Source organism: Sebastes fasciatus, chromosome 19 (genome assembly GCF_043250625.1).
Source record: "Sebastes fasciatus isolate fSebFas1 chromosome 19, fSebFas1.pri, whole genome shotgun sequence".
NCBI classification, from domain to species: Eukaryota; Metazoa; Chordata; class Actinopteri; order Perciformes; family Sebastidae; genus Sebastes; species Sebastes fasciatus.
The window spans coordinates 28,241,430-28,254,720 of NC_133813.1; positions in this window are offsets into that span (position 1 = coordinate 28,241,430).

Here is a 13,291-nt window from a genome sequence, read left to right on the forward strand (position 1 = left end):
AAAGCAGCACTGAGATCTAGCAAGACAAGTACAGAGACAAGTCCTTTGTCCGATGCCATTAGAAGGTCATTTGTAATTTTCACTAGTGCTGTCTCTGTGCTATGGTGCACTCTAAATCCTGACTGATAATCTTCGAATAAATGATTGTTCTGTAGAAAGTCACACAGCTGACTGGCAACTGCTTTCTCGAGTATTTTGGAGGTAAAGGGAAGGTTAGATATAGGTCTATAGTTGGCTAGGACCTCTGGATCAAGAGTGGGCTTTTTAAGAAGAGGTTTAATTACAGCTACTTTAAAGGACTGTGGTACATAGCCTGTTAGTAAAGACACATTGATCATATCCAGTAAAGAGGTGCTAACTAGAGGTAAAACTTCTTTAAGCAGTTTAGTTGGGATGGGGTCTAGGAGACAGGTAGATGATTTAGATGAGGAGATCAGTGAGGTTAATTTGTGGAGATCGATAGGAGAAAAGCAGTCTAAATATATATCAGGTTGTACAGCTGTTTCTAAGGTTCCTAAGTTTGAGGATAAATTGGTACCAGTTGACGGTAGGAGGTGATTAATTTTGTCTCTAATAGTTATGATTTTATCATTAAAGAAACTCATGAAGTCACTACTACTGAGGGTTGTAGGAATACATGGCTCAATAGAGCTGTGGCTCTCTGTCAGCCTGGCTACAGTGCTGAATAGAAACCTAGGGTTGTTCTTATTTTTCTCTATTAATGATGAGTAATGGGCTGCTCTGGCATCACAGAGAGCCTTCCTATATGTTTTAAGACTATCTTGCCAGACTGAATGAGATTCTTCCTGTTTGGTGGAACGCCATATCCTTTCCAGTTTCCTCGATGCTTGCTTTAATTTGCGTGTTTGAGGGTTATACCATGGAGCTGACTTCCTTTGTTTTACTAACTTCTTTTTTAGAGGGGCAACAGAATCAAGTGTGACTCGCAGTGAGTCTGTAGCACTATCTACAAGATGATCAATTTGGGTAGGGCTAAAATTAACATACGAGTCCTCTGTTATATTGAGACATGGTATTGAATTTAATGCTGATGGAATCGCTTCCTTAAATTTAGCTACAACACTATCGGATAGACATCTAGTGTACACACTTTTATCTGATGGTGTATAGTCTAGTAATAAGAATTCAAAAGTGATTAAATAATGGTCTGATAAAAGAGAGTTCTGTGGAAAAACAATTAAATGTTCAATTTCAACGCCATATGACATAACAAGGTCGAGGGTGTGGTTAAAGCGGTGAGTGGGTTTATGCACGTTCTGCGAGAAACCAATTGAATCTAATAAAGAGATAAACGCAGTACTGAGGCTATCATTATCAACGTCCACATGAATATTAAAATCACCTACTATAATGACTTTATCTGTTTTCAGGACTAAGCTTGATAGAAACTCTGAGAATTCAGATAGAAATTCAGAATATGGGCCTGGAGCGCGGTACACTATAACAAATAAAATTGGCTGTAGTGCTTTCCAGGTTGGGTGTGAAAGACTAAGAACAAGGCTTTCAAATGAGTTATAATTTAGTTTAGTTTTAGGGTTTATTAATAAAAAAGTGAAGCCAAAACATCTGGATCGCCGCCTGGTGGCTGGCTACAGTATAGGTCATAAGTCCCGCCTCCTCCATGTTAGTGGATGGGACATGGACCAAACTAAAAAGTCAAAGAAGACGTCAAATACATTTTCCCGAAAAATTGTATCTGTCTTTTTAGGTAGTGTTCATTTTTCTGATGTTTGTTTTTTTTAGTTATTTGATGCTATAAAAAGGGGGTGAGACGTCATGACCTCGATACCGCAGCTCCACCGCCCGATCACGACTTTGCAGACTCTGGCTCGAAATGACGTCAAAATCTCAAGATGACAGCTCCCTTATTCTGGAAATGTTGGCTTCTCTTCTGAGCAGTGGGAGGAAGTCGATCCATCCATCCAGATGTCGTCATCCATCTTTACATGGTCTGTAGATACAGACGCCACCACACATTACTAGTTGGTCATAAGTGATGATTGCCAGGGATTATTATTGTATGACCCTATACATGTTTTGTTTTTTTATTCCTGCATTTTATACCTTTAAGTCAAAAACATAAAAGAAGTTATCGTTGACATAAAGATGAACTTTACAGTGTTGAATTGGAAAACACTTATAAATTATATAGACGAAATAGCACAGTACTTAACTCTCATTAACTCTCAATCAACATTTCTTCAAACTGAAGGTTTGAAGAAATGTGTGAGTCTCTGCTTCAACTTTCAAAGTTCGAATGATATAATTTATATCATGAGAACATGTTTCTCTTTAAAGTTTTTGAAATTGTTCATTTTTCTGGCATTTCTGACAAAAACTATAGTGATGCAATCACTGGTATACTGATTAAAATTAAATTGGTTATTTTAGATTTAGCAACATGTTTCATATTTGGTGTGGTTGGTGTAGATATCAGCTGAGATACATTTGTTTATTTCAAAACAGAGCCCTTTAAGCCTGTCTGAGATAGCAGAGAACCAGTTAAACTAAGGTCACCCATGAGGAGCAGCTCAGAGACGCATATAGTTACCATAAAGTCCTAATCTCCCCCAGAGAATCACTAATTGCAGAGATTGGGAAGGGGTTAATAGCAATAGCAGTGTAAAACATGCATCCAGAGCATATATCATTAGGCACTGAAGAAGACTTAAGTAGACATGCAATAGAGCAGTTCTTTACATAAATCAATACACCACCTCCTCTCCTTTCCTGATATAAACAAGGTATTCAACAATAGTTACGTCTTGCTGAGCATTGAGCCAGGTTTCTGTGAGAATTAAAACATCTTAAGCAGCTTCACTTCAACACATGTACAAAATGTTTTTTTTCACTTTGTAAATGTGTTTAAAAGTCTTGTATAACCCCCTGGAGTCCCTTAGTGGCAGTATTTATTTTCTTTCAGTATCATCAACTCCGCCCCAGAGTGCCCCCAGAGTTCAGGGTGATGTGCAGTATACAGAAGAGGTGACATGTAGCTGCAAATAGGGCAAACAGAAATAACACTTCTGCCAAGAGTTCCCTGGGTCAAACTAAAACACATTGCAAGCAACTCACAGAATAAATGAAGTTTCACTGTGATTGTGTCATGTCTCTACTGTGCCTATTTCTGTCTGTTGGCATGGGAAAAAAGGTTCTTTTAGCGCAAGACTGAAAACATGGAAAGGTGGAGATATATTCAAACACATTCAAGTTAAAGCTGCAGTGTGTACAATTGGAGCAAATATGATTCTAAAAACGTATTCTTATAAAACGGTCCCTATATCCTGACAGTAGTGCATGAGACAGATAATCTGAAAAGAAATCATGTGCCTCTGAGTCCTCCGGTGTCCTCCTGAGTCCTCCGGTGTCCTCCTGAGTCCTCCGGTGTCCTGTCCTCCGGTGTCCTCCGGTGTCCTCCGGTGTCCTCCGGTGTCCTCCGGTGTCCTGTCCTCCGGTGCCTATTTCTCTCCTCAAATGTTCTCAGAATCATCTTGTAGTGTACTTTTTAGCTGTAAAATGAGAAAGTTTGTGACCTGGCAGCCATGTTGAGATCTGCTGAGGAAATACCAAGCACCGCCCACCAGCCGGAGCACAGCCAATGGGAATGCTCTCTCTGAAATGACCTGTGATTTGCCAAAGTCTCCCGTCACTGTCTAGATGTTCTAAAGCCTGAAAACAGAGCCATGAGGAGGAGCAGAAGTCTAGTTTTCTCTCAGAACACTTGAATTACAATATGCTGAAAGGTTATTCTGGGGTTTTTGCCTAATGATGCCAAAAACATACTGACTACTGCAGCTTTAACGTTGTGGGAGCTGTGCGGCAACGCCTTGTCATAGAGATTGCAGTTTTATTTCGGTTACATGCAGAGTCAGTTATCACAAACATTCAAACATACAATTACACATGAAGCACGTACCTGCACGTTCCAATTAACACACACATTAGTTCAAATGGAAAAAGGGGTGAGAGGACATGTGTAGTTTGATCACACCGGCATGCTTTATCACCTCGGAGCTATTCATCACACCCAGGGCACTTCCAAAATACGCTATATTTGTAACACAAGATGTGCACGCACAGACGTGGACTCACACACATATTCTCTCACTTAGCAGAAAGGGACAGAGTGGAGATATGCCCAGACCAAACCGTGTCAGGTCAACCATGCAGAACAAAATTTCAGGAGGAAGGAGTGAGAAAAATAGAACGGTTATGTGAGGAAAAGAAGAAAATTAGCGAGTGGACGCCACAGCTCTTAGCCTCGGGAGTGATCACAGCCACCACACTGAGATAAGCCTTGGAGAGGTCAATAAGGAAAACCATTAGCTGACAAATGGCCTCCACTATAATGTCATTATAAACTAGGCCTATAAGAATCAGAGGGTGCATATCAACACATGGAAATGAATAACAACAGCCTGGACATTAAGACTAATGCTTCCCAGTGATAATCCCGTACTTCTTACTTTGAAATGATCATTAAGTTGCACCACTCAGATGTAAATGGGACATTTCAGTCATTTCAGTGTTTTAATGTATGCTTCTAAGCTGTAATCCTCCACACTGTTCAGGCTCAGGGTCTCACTTAAGGTTGGTCATTTGGATAAGGCCACTAAAAGGCAAATATAATTTCCTCATCTCACTTTCTAAGTCTTTTCTGGCTATTGTGTCATAATGAAAACCTGCTGAGATGTGTAGAATACCGAAAAAATAGCTGTGGGCAGAAGAGGCCCAGTGATATCTTCACATTATTCCTCCATGGCCTTGTTTACACATACACATTCTCACCCTTCAGTGATAGCCCTGACGTGGGATTAATGTTGTCATTTGCACCTATTGTTCACACTCCCCCCCACCTCCTCTTCTCCATCCATATGTCCCGTCCCCCTTGTGGTGCAGTTTTCTGTGTAGCCTCTAGCCTTTCACCATCCTCACCTCCTCCCAGCCTGCTTCCTTTCCCCCTCCACTGACTTTTAAATGAGCAGAGCACCCAATGGATATATCACTAACTCCATTAAGCAGACACTGTTAGCCTTAAGGTGCAGCCTTGTGTGTGAGTATGTGCCTTGTGTGTTTGTGTGCTCATGTGTACTGTATGTGTGTGAAAAAAAGGAGGAAAAAGGGCAAAGAATGGAGGTAAGGAGTGTGCAATGGTGTGTGTGGGGGGTGAGTGTGGGCGGGCTGCAGTCACGTACCACTGAGGTCAAATTTGCAAAGATTGAACATAAGCACCGACAATTCCCTTTTCCATTCGTCTAGGGTGGAACAGCCATTAAATTAATGACCTGGTCTCCCCGTCTGCATGTGTGCATGAGCCCGTATGTGTGTAAATAATGCATGTGGGTAGATAGGAGCACAAACAAGAACCTCAGATAATGTAAATTAATACATGAAAGATGAGCAGAGATAAAAGACCAGACAGAGGTAAGCCCATGTGAAAAAATGTGATTTATAGAACACCTCAAAACAGCCCTAGGTCTAGCTTTTAAGCATGAATGAATCATATTTATCTGTCACAATAGACATACCCCATTAGTTCTGGCTGCAGGACTGGGTGATAATCAGCTTCATGTGTTTTTGCTCCGTCTCTGGAGAATTCCCAGTACGCCTGTAGATACCTGGAGAGGCTTTAACAATGCGGATCTGCGGCAACAATGTGAAAAGTCACATTAGTCCTCCATGCATCAGTGCCGCCACATTATTTGTTATCTCAATGGTGAGGTCAGATTTGATGGAGGAGCTCTGGGTAGGAAGAGTGTAATATGGAAGTGTTACATTAAGTGGATGTATAGGAATCATCTAATCTTCTATGATTTAGAGAGAAGGGGGGATGATTTGTGGCTTGTGTTCATTAGTGGAACTGAACTCGCTGAAAGGTGTTTAGTTCAGTGATTATGAATATTAATCATCTGGCATTATTACATTATTCATCTATTATCCCAACTCATCATATCCTGACACTTTGTCAGACCTCTTGGCGTCACTCTTTTCGGTCGTAGTAAACACGTGCTTAAAGCAGCAGTGGGTAGAAATGGAGCAAATATGATTTAAAAAAGGGATTTTTATAAAACGGTTTCTATATCCTGACAGTAGTGCATGAGACAGGTAATCTGAAAAAAATCATGTGCCTCTGTGTCCTGACGTCCTCTGGTGCTCTTAATGGCATCTGTAAAACAGAAGGAAAACAACCAATCAGAGCCGAGCTGGAGTCTGTCGTCTCTGAGCAGCTGTCAATCACTCGCGAACGCGATCAAACGGTCAAACTAGGTGGCGCTGATCAAATATGAATCAATATTCTGTTACTGTAATGCCTATTTCTCTCCCCAGATGCTCTCAGAATCATCTTGTAGTGCACGGTTTAGCTATAAAATGAGAAAGTTGGTGACCCGGCAGCCATGTTGAGATCAGTTGGGGAAATACCAAGCACCGCCCACCAGCCGGAGCAAACTTTGTCATTTTACAGTTAAACAGTGCACTACAAGGTGATCCTCGGTTTAATGTTGAACCATAATATCTTGTTTTCTATTGCTAACGGTGTTAAATAATACAGAATATGTGACGTTTTTCAAATATCTTGCCCAACTTGCTAGCACAGGAGACAGACTGCAGGAGACAGACTGCAGGGTCTGAAATGACAGGAGAGGTTTGTAATGCCAATGAGATTAAGCAGGAGTGTTTAGAACCCATGAAAATAACCAGAGTTATCTGTCATTTTAGGTTCACTATATATGCTGTATATTTTGTGTCTGTATATCTCTTGTCCTTTCTGACTCAAACAGTGCCTGTCTACGGCTGAATGTATTTAATTAGCTCGATAAAGCTTAAACCTCTGACTGTAAACCCTCCATTAGTGGCACAGTGGACAGAATTTTAAGCCGGGTCATTGGATGCGCTGCTCAGTGGGACTCGTATTTAACTTCTTTACTAGATTTGATTCACACATTTTTCTACATTTGACTTGTTTCCAAAAGCAGGACTTTATTTTCAACACTGCTACAAAACCACACTAATAATTTAACAGGAACATGTTGTGGCCATCCAAATGTTGGCAGTGCATTGTACCCCTTAACTCTCTGGCTGCCCGATATAACTCACCCCACTTTGCTGCTCTATATAGTGTTAGTTCACACTGTGTCTTCCTTCCAGGGTGATTTGTCAGCTTCCAAGGCTGATATGAAAAGAATTCGCTATTACAGTATTGGGAACACTGAACAGAATAAACAGATCGATGTAGAAACTGCTCTCCAAAACAGTTTCAAAGTTTCATAAGAGCTACAAACCTGGTTATATGACACTTTTGCACAGGGGTGCCATTGAGGGGAGGAATCATTTGAATGATTTAGGTGGCCCAGAGCTGGACAGAGGCCCTGTAACAAACCAGGGATTGTAGATATTTATTGTGTCTGAGCTGTTGTTAAGCTGTTGTCAGAGGCTCAGAATTTGCAGCTTCGCCCCTGCTCTTGCATCCTCCAGAGCAGAGACTCCCTCTTTTTTCTTTTCTTTTTTTTTTTTTAATGGACGGCCACATTTCCTTATCTCTCTGTCCACCCATCTTCTTGAAACCACCAGCTTTTTCTTCGTAACATCCCTGGGATAAGTAATTAGTTGACTGTTGATTAAAAAAAGGGCTTTATAGTGAAAGGAGAGATCCGGCAATTACCCAGCATATTAATCCCCTTCAGTGGCTTCATTAGAATGCTCCACGCACCCTGGTTTCAAGTTTTACATTTAAATTTGACTCTGAGATTTTTACACTGCAATTTGCACTTTTAATTTGTGCCTCCCATAATTGGATAGAGCTGGTTTGTGCTTGGGTTGGTTTGTAAGTGGAGCCAATGTGCTGCTCTCCTATTTGTGACTGCCTCACTTTCACTGTGCTACTTTCCTTGGAAGTAGCCCATCATGGAGGGGATAAAGGGGTGGAGCAAAGGAAACTGAAACTGAAAGTTGGATGGTTATTTGCTATTCCATCATTTAAAGATACACTCCAGAAATCTCTGCTTGAAACAATGATTCGTGCCTGATATGGTTTTCCATAAAAAAGTTCAATCTCGTTTAAAAGCCCTTCTCCCATATGAACACATGCAAAAATAGTGTTCATTCACTGCACGTTATACAACTAATAATACACAAAAATGTGGCCTCATACAAAAACAACAAACAAGGTGAAAGTAAATGCTTTTCATCCAATGCCTTTTTCTACCTTCGAAAGTGCATCAGCACTCTCACTCACCTTAGGCACTTACAACAGGAAAAAACAAGTATTCAAATCATCATCCATGTTTTTAAAAAAATGTTTTGGTCTGTCACACCAATAAGAGTCCTCAAATGACCTTCTGGCAAGGATACATCCAGAGAAGAAGAGGGATCCTTTGGCTAAATGGGACAACAATTTTACTTCACGTCACACACATGATCTCGAGCGCAATAAAAACCAGGGCATCAAATACAGAGGCTTTGTCACGGACGTCGCCATTAGATAGCAAAGCACGAGGCACCCTTTAGCGTCGGTATGAGACGCACCGAGCGTTCCATTAACTCCACTGTAAACCCATCCACGTCAATATTAACGCTCAGGGAAAGTGTGCCAGGAGAGTGGTGACGTCGCTTTAAGAGCAAAAAGAGACACACCAGGTGGGTGGGAGAGGAGGTGGATGGGTCCAACTAATACAAGGCTTTCATCCCGGAGACGCTGTTTGTGTCCCCTGCATCACGTTCGTTTCTACTGTACAAATGTAGTAGTTTTAAGCTCAACCATGTTGTTTCTTCCTAAACCTAACTAAAGTGTTTTTATTGCCTGAACCTAAGCAAGTGTTTTTGTTACTTCACAACATTAAAGCTGCAGTAGGCAGAATGTTTTTGGCGTCATTGGGCAAAAATCCCATAATAATCTTTCAGCATATTGTAATTCAAGTGTTCTGAGAAAACTAGAGTTCTGCTCCTCCTCATGGCTCTGTTTTCAGCTTTTAAAGATCTAACCCGTGACGGGAGACTTTGCCAATCACAGGTCATTTCAGAGAGAGAGAATTTCCTATTGGCTGTGTCACTCGCGAACTCCAATCAAACGGTTAAACTAGGCAACGCTGATCAAATATGAATCAATATTCTGTTACTGTAATGTCTACTTCTCTCCTCACATGTTCTCAGAATAACCTTGTAGTGTACTGTTTAGCTGTAAAATGAGAAAGTTTGCTCCAGTTGGTGGGTGGTGCTTGGTATTTCCTCAACTGATCTCAACATGGCTGCCAGGTCACAAACTTTCTCATTTTACAGCTAAACAGTACACTACAAGATGATTCTGAAAACATCTGAGGAGAGAAATAGGCATTACAGGATCAGGATCACCTCCATCACCACCAGTCATTTCAACACTTAAAAACTCACGCTGCTCTTACAGTTCTTTAAATAGACGTGACTGACTGTTTTTAGTATTTCTTCACACTTGTTTACTTGGCTTGCAGCTGGTCGTTTTCACATTCACATCATATCTGAAGAAGCAGAAGTGTGGACTTCTCGTTGTGACAGCTTGAAAGCATGCCTGTGTTTTACTCACTGGAACACCCACATCAAAAATCATTTTTATGTATGAATTTTCTGTGTGAAATAAAAAATGTTTTTAATTATTATTATTTGGCTGAGAGTGAACATAATAGACGATTGTGACTGTGCTTTGACTGCCAACATTTTTTGATTCCCTGTCCTCTTGGTAACAGACATCCATTAGTTTTGATGCCAAAAAAACATTCTCATAATGAATGTCCATTCATCCATTAGCTTTAGTCGTTGACTTATTTGTGCTTCTCTGACCCCTGCATGTGAACAGGTGGTTGTGTCTCCATTGTTCGACATACACTTCCTCTCTGCTCATGATGTAATGCTCCATTTGCAAAGTACTGTACTGTTAGAGGGCAGTCTAGACCTGAGGTTACAGATGATTGGTCATTTTCAATCTGAATGGTTTATACATAAAGGCATTGTTAAAAGTCAGTGACTCTGGACTCCTGCTATTATCACGCCACACTAATGGTCACGTCGTGGGACATCCGTCTTTGAACTGACAGGCCTGATGGTGCAGTATATTCAAGTTTGTGGATAATGGATAATCAGCATGCCAGACTTAATGGGACTCTAGTCCCTCTTTTTCATTCAGTATCACGTTTCCTTAAAGAACACCACTGACCCAATAGCAGGTTTTATAGGGGGGGGCTACAGTCTAAACTAAACTACTGATCAGGTGCTTATTTTTGTTTTGCAAATCTTGTCTCGTGTTCTACTGTTCACATTTTTCAAATTACAACAGTCAGGGTTTGAAGCCAGCTCTCCAGATGTCCAGCCTGCGTCCTCCACCACTGGACCATTATCACAGCTGGTTAAAGCCATGTACCAGGGAGAAAAAGAAGATGAGACTGAAGTTGCAGAAACTTCACCTTCAGCAACCTGCAGAGAAACAAAGTTTACAGGCTGAAATGTTTTTACACTTAAACATGTTCACACCAAAATGTCTTCCCAATGAGTTATATTCACACAGTGTCCAGGTAGCTTACCTGGTAGAGAAAGTGCTTCACTGTGTGAAGATTGTGGGTTCAAATCCCTCCTGTATTAATCGTCTTTCGAAGGAGATAACCAATTACAACATTTTAATATACTGTAATCCATTTACTAACCTGGTTCAGTGAGCCCCATAATGCCAAATTCACACCAGAGCAGCGGCAAAGTGCGGCCTGCGGCGAGCTGCAATGTCTATGAAAAGCTGCAACGGCCACTTCGAGGTCAGTGAGCTGCAGCCGTTTGTTTCTGCGGCCAAACAAAAGTTGGGAAAAGTTTCACTTTTAGCGGTGAAGTGCGGCCAGAGAGGAGCCGCAGCCAATCAGTCAACAGACTCTGTGACTCCTGTGACATGCTGACCTACAGTATGTTACAAAAAATGCCTTCCCGCCTGAAAAACATGAATACACCTCCCGGCCACAGAAATAATGTCATTATGGGTGAATCTGTCGCAAACCAACTCAAACTGTGCCTGTGACATTTTATGGGATTGTTTCTCTTATATCACTCAGATAATCCCTGATAAACCCTAATGAGGGAAGATCAGCTCAACATAAAAGACAGAAGAAACTAAAGTGTTTGAGGGATCAGCAGGTTTGCCAGTATGAAACAGAGAAGGATGGACATCTACAACTGTCATTAACTTGTATTTAGTTTGTTGTGTGGAGTCAACTTAATGTATCATCTTAGAGTTTAACCAGGCATTGAGAAACACAGAGTACAAAAAGAAACACGTTTGAGTTTCTCTTGCAAGACTGACAATACCGGAGATCTAGTTTAGCGTGGTGGATTTGTGGCTGCAAACTCTTTTGCTAGTCTGAGTTTACAGGCTAAGCAGCATTATACTGCTGGTCTCATTCATATTGTTGTCAACTTGACAACCCCCCTGAATTTGCACCTTAAATGAGAAATGTAGGTCCTTTCATAGAACAAATCAAGGTGTACCTGTAACAGTGGCGGAAAAAAAACATTAAAAGGGCACCAGCTGCATGTGGTGGGGCATGTAGGGCAGCCTTTAGGGCATCATTTCATCACATTTGATCTACCTTAAGGGCATCCAAGGGGGCACTTTTGCAGCATTGTTTTTTTTCAAACATGGGGGCACTGAGTCCAACAGTGCATGACACTGATTTGTGTTACAATGGCTGTGTGCCACGACTCCATAAACTGATCCAAGTGCTGCTCATCCCGGTGAAGTAGTGAAGGACACCGACCGATGATCTTGAGATGTCGGACTGAACCCGACTCAGACGACCTGAGGTACATCTCACATTATTATACCGTATTCCATTCAGAATATTCAGCTAGTCCAAATACTTTTAGGCCCACCTGTGTTTGTCACAAGCATTTGAACATTTTCCGCTTTGCGTGTAACAATGTTGTGACCAAAACATAATCAAAAGCAGTCACACAGTATAAAGAGAATTGTTATACATAAATGCAATACGGTTTTGTCAGGCTATGAGGACTTTCATGAAGGTGTGTGATGCCAGAGAGTTTTTGTGAGGACGTGGCGGTTGTGCAGCGCTCATTAGTTTGTCAGATAATGCTTTCCCTGCAGGGATGTGGCAGCCGTCTCCTGCATTGCTAAGTGCGGCGCTGACAGCTGTGACATCAAATCACTGTTTGAAAGCGTAACTCATCGCTACGACATTGTGTCATCATGAAAAGGAGGCCATACCTGCTAGTCTCGGTGCAACAAGCTTCACATGGTGACAGCCAGCTGCACCAATCTGCAGCATGAAAGGGGTAGGTGGCAGGTGGAGGCTAAAGGATCTGTGGCATTGAGAGAAGGGGAGACAAGTATGAGAGGTAAGATGCATTGGGGAAAGGAGTAGAGAATATGGCAGGGCAGAGAGGAGTTTGAAGTATTACATGGTGCTGGGGGAGAAAGATGTTAGTGCAAAGGAAAACAAAACACAAGAAAGAGAAGGGTTAAAGCTGAGAAAAGTGTCGGATGATAAGACATCTGTCTGAACAGTCTGACAATAATCTCATTTAAAACAAACTCCATTGGAAAATTAATATTCTGTCCATATTCACATTCAGCTGCAGAAAGGCTGGGACCAGCATATCATGACAGTCAAACACTTTGTCTGATCACTGGTTTAGGCAGGGACTCAAAAGGAGCTGGCCTTGTTCTGGTAAACACAAATCACAGCCAAGTCTGGCCAAAGCCAGCCAGACGGCTGCAAACACATTTTGTTTCCTTCGTACTTGTATTTTGGGTTTCAGCTAGTAAGTTTATATGCTATAATGTAACTACCACTATAATGGTACTCTACATCTGTCTGTATTCACCCTCAACGAGCCTTTAACCTGCATTAGAGAGCCTTTAACCTGCATTCTTTCTACTAGCCAGCAGGGGGTGACTCCTCTGGTTGTATAGAAGTCAATGAGAAAATGAGCCTACTTCTTGATTTATTCCCTCAGTAAACATTGTAAACATGAGTTTATGGTCTCAATCACTAGTTTCAAGTCTTCTTCAATACAGCATGATGTTCATTTAGTAAATGATGGTCCCATTTAGAGTCAGATAGACCATAAAGCGGGGGATGCTTTAGGGCGGGGCTACCTTGTGATTGACCGATTGCCCAATGTGTTTCCAGTTTATGAAAGTTAATTATAACCTTTTTGGTCGCCTAAAAATGTCTTATTCAGTGTTCAGTTGTACTTAGCTCCATCCTCTCGTGTTACATCGGGTTGCCAAAAACCAAGATGGCGA